We start from the raw sequence: 4,105 nt of genomic DNA on the forward strand, positions 1-4,105 counted from the left end.
ACCGAGGCATCCGGCAGTGATGAAATATTCATCGGCAGAAAAAAGACAAAAACAAAAAAGAAAAAAGTCCGAAAACTGTGAGCAACTCCTGCATAGCATATAATACAGTGCAGGGCTTTCACCTGAGACTCATTCACGTTCCCTCACACTGAAGTACAGTGTGGGGGGGTCGACAAGGACACGCACACACACACACGCACACACACACACACACACACACACACACCTAGGTTTGCATTTACTGCTTGAGAAACCCTCCTCTACTGTTGAAATATCCACTTAAAAAATATCCAGAAATATAGGAAGCAGAGATACCTTGCCATGTACTGTTGAGTTAATTGGTAAACACACACACACACACACACACACACACACACACACACTTGGGATCTGTTAATGGAACCCCTGGGAACGTCTAAATATATGAATTTGTGAAGCCCCTAAAATCAGAGAAACTGTTCAGCTCGTAATAAACTTTTGGAAATTGGAATGTGGCGAATTCAAATTACATAAATCAAGTGTATTAAAATTAAAACATTAAATCATGCAACTACTTTTTGGAAAGTTCTAGACAACTCCCTGATCCTGTTTTGAATCTAGAAACAGCCTGAGGGTGAACTGACGTGTCATTACTGTAACATAAGAAACAATATGTTCATAACTCATATGTCAGTATGTGGACGCAAACCGTGTGTGTGAGTGTAAAAAATGCCACATGAAAACAATTCCTGCTGTATTTTGAAATGAGTGGTTTGATAATGTACATACATTGACAGTGTGTATGTCAATGTAATTTCCTTTAGATTCCACGTAGATCAGATTTACAGTGCGTGTTTGTGTTCTGGTCCCGTTCTTTGGCTCGTTGTGTTGCAAACGGCAGCCAGAGGTCAGGCGATGTGTGTGTGTGTGAGTGTGTGTGTGTGTGTGTGTGTGTGTGTGTGTGTGTGTGATCGCTGCAGCACAACATCTCTCACCACATTCTCACAGCAGATATTCTTGGGGAGGCCCCGGAGGGTAAAACTATCCCCGTGCTGGTTTGGGCATGAGCAGCTGGGAGCCGAGAGGATCATGTGCATCATGTTTCACACAATGTGCAGAAACAGTATTACTGGAATCCACTCTGAACCACCAGCCCCCGTGGGAAAAACACCGGATCCAGAGCGACAACGTTGCGAGCGGCTCCACTCGGGATGTCGGAGGAAAAACTTTTCCGAGGCCCGATGCCATGAGAGAGGATCCGGTCCAGCTCGGAGCGTGTGTGTGTTCCAGCTCATACTCATCCGCGCTGCTGGTGCTCATTATTGTCAGGCTCGACGCTGTAAAGTTCACTCCATTTGCTTTATTCCAAAGACTTTCAGCCGGAGCTCCTTGATGATGTCACAAAAGATGATGTGACAAAATATATATGTTTTTTTGAGGATAAATGATGAAGCGTGGATGGTTAAAAGAAGCACGTCCAGTATCTGCGAGCTGCAGAGTTCTTCTGCTGGATGTGTGTTACGGGAAATGAAGAGTCAACTTCTCGGGAGTGCAATTCAGACTTCTATTGCAATTGACTTCTTTTCGCCAACCAGCGAGTCGCCCTCTGCTGGTGATTCCAGAGAATACAGGCTTCGGGCACTTTCCCACGGGCTTCATTTGACTTAGTCCATTTTTCTATACACTCTATGGTTGTAATCCTCCTACCAGCTCCTCTGCAGTTCACGAATCAGCACAGTTATTCCGTGTCCTGCCTGTTGGATCCAGCTGCTGAAATGACGCACGAACAAACTGACAGTTCACTGCTGGATATCTGAAGGACTTTATTCGACAGTGAAACGTCGTGCAGTCATTGCGAGTTCATGCCACGAGGAGCGCCTGGCGACCAGGACAAAACCCCAGACTAGTCGGTCGGGTCTCAAAAGAAACGGAAAAACAACAGCCTGACCTCGCCATGCGCCTGGCGATGGGCAGTCTCCGGTGCGCGTTTTCAAGTCTCAGTACAGGTTTGCAGACTCTTTTGCACATTTCACAAAAGTGATTACAGAGGGCGGCAAACGGGCCAGCGAGCCTGTCGATCGCTCCTTTGAAGAGTTGTTATTATCCACACACTCAATCAGTCAGTCAGTCGGCACCGATTTAATGATTTTATATGAAGGTAGCAAAACCTACGACGTATGGATGGATGGATATTTATATATATTTTATATATATATATATATATACACATCCTGTAAGCGTGGAGGGACAGAGAAAATATATACCCGAAAGAGAAGCGAAGCTGCGACGTGAAGGTCGAATGAAGTGTCAGACAAGCGGACAAACACAAAAGTTCGTTTCGGAAGCAGATGATGCGAATGAATCTCAGCACGCGCACGTGACATTTTATACGAGTGGATTTTTCTTGGAAAGGTGCCAGAGGAGAGCAGTCGGATCGGAAACAATGAAATGTGAAGCGTTGTGTACATAAATAGAGAATTCAACTGAGGCATTTTCCTCCGCTGCGTCTTCCCCGCACACTTACATACGACCTTGAGCACAGAAATCCTTCACCATCTGCCGCACAACACAACAATACACAGAGAGAGAGAGAGAGAGAAGGACGAACCAACAATCAGGAGTTTATATTTATCTCCTCTTTTTATTTTTGACTAAGATGTGGAAAACTGCCATAACTAAGTAAGTATTCATAAGTGCGTAGTCTTTTCTTTGGCCTATCCACATCCTCCCGATCCCCGTGATGCTGCGTGACCTACAGGTGTGATTCTCAGGATTGTGACGGAGCAGAGTAGCCTCTCTTCTGCCCGTGTGTAACAAAATATGTCCGAAAATGTGCCTAATTTCTTTGAGGGAGAAGAATAGAGGAAATGAATTCAGATATTCATTAATGAGTAAAAGTGTGAAATGTTATTTTATGAATTTCAACACTTTATACAACCTGTCACATTGATTACAATTTCCAATACTGGTATTAGCCTAATGTCATTTCTTTTAAAGAAAGAAAACACTTTTCGTTGATTAAAACTATGAAACATAAACATGACTTAAATGTGACTAAAACTAATAAGCATTTTCATCTAGCGACTAAGACTAAATTTAAAATAGCTGTCAAAATTAACACTCATACATGTACGTTGGACGCTTCAAACGCTGCTCATTTATTTTTGATAGTGGTGATGTGCTGTCACAGTTTGGTTCTGTCGCCTCACTTACGAGAGAAGTTGAGAAACAGCTCAATCACATCGTGCCTAAACAAATACATGAAAAAACACAGGCCCCCCAGGCTGAGTATCAAAATGGACGGTAGTCACCGCTTCTGACAAGAGTGAAGCCAATTAGCTAAAACCTGCATTCTCTGGAATGACCAGCAGAGGGCGACTCCGCCGGTTGCAAAACAAGAAGTCGGTTTCTAGAGAAGTCGGTTTCTAGAGAAGTCTACGAGAAAATGAAACATTTTCCTTAGGAGGGTGATGGTCTCAATCGCTAGTGTGATGTCCATTTAATAACTAATGGTCCATTTAGGGGTATCGGGGCGTGGATACGATGTGTGGGTTGACACCGTAGACTGTGTATAAAAATACACGTAGTTGGTCACAGGGTCCGGAAAAAATGAAGCCAATGCGGACGTGCCTGAAGCCTGTGTTCTCTGGAATCACCAGCAGAGGGCGACTGCACACGGTTCACAACAGGAAGTCCGTTTCCAGAGGAGTCAGCCGGCGATCCCGAGCGGGAAGCTGTGATCGGTCGTTGTCGTTGCCGTCGTCATGATGATCGTGCCAGCACCGATGAAGCGTCACACGCACACGTGTGATCGCTCAGTCACCGAGGTTGCTAGTAGTGGTTTAAGCTTTACTGTTGCTGCAGCCGTGAACATCCCAACTTATCGTGACGCGAGCTGCAGGGCGTCTCCCCGCTCCTCTGTACTGCAGTAAAAGGCAGAGGTTTAATCACGTTATCCCGTTAAAGCTGCGACAGCGTCGTTAAATCCTGCATGAAAAAAAGCAGGAGGAAGACACCCCGTAGACACAGGTCCCGTGAAAGGAAATAACCAAAGGTCACGCTCGTAACTCACACAGGGAAAAAGGACGGGCACAAGAATAATGAGGATAAGGCGTAAAGGCACAAC

This window comes from Scophthalmus maximus, chromosome 7 (assembly GCF_022379125.1).
Source record: "Scophthalmus maximus strain ysfricsl-2021 chromosome 7, ASM2237912v1, whole genome shotgun sequence".
In the NCBI taxonomy this organism is placed as follows: Eukaryota; Metazoa; Chordata; class Actinopteri; order Pleuronectiformes; family Scophthalmidae; genus Scophthalmus; species Scophthalmus maximus.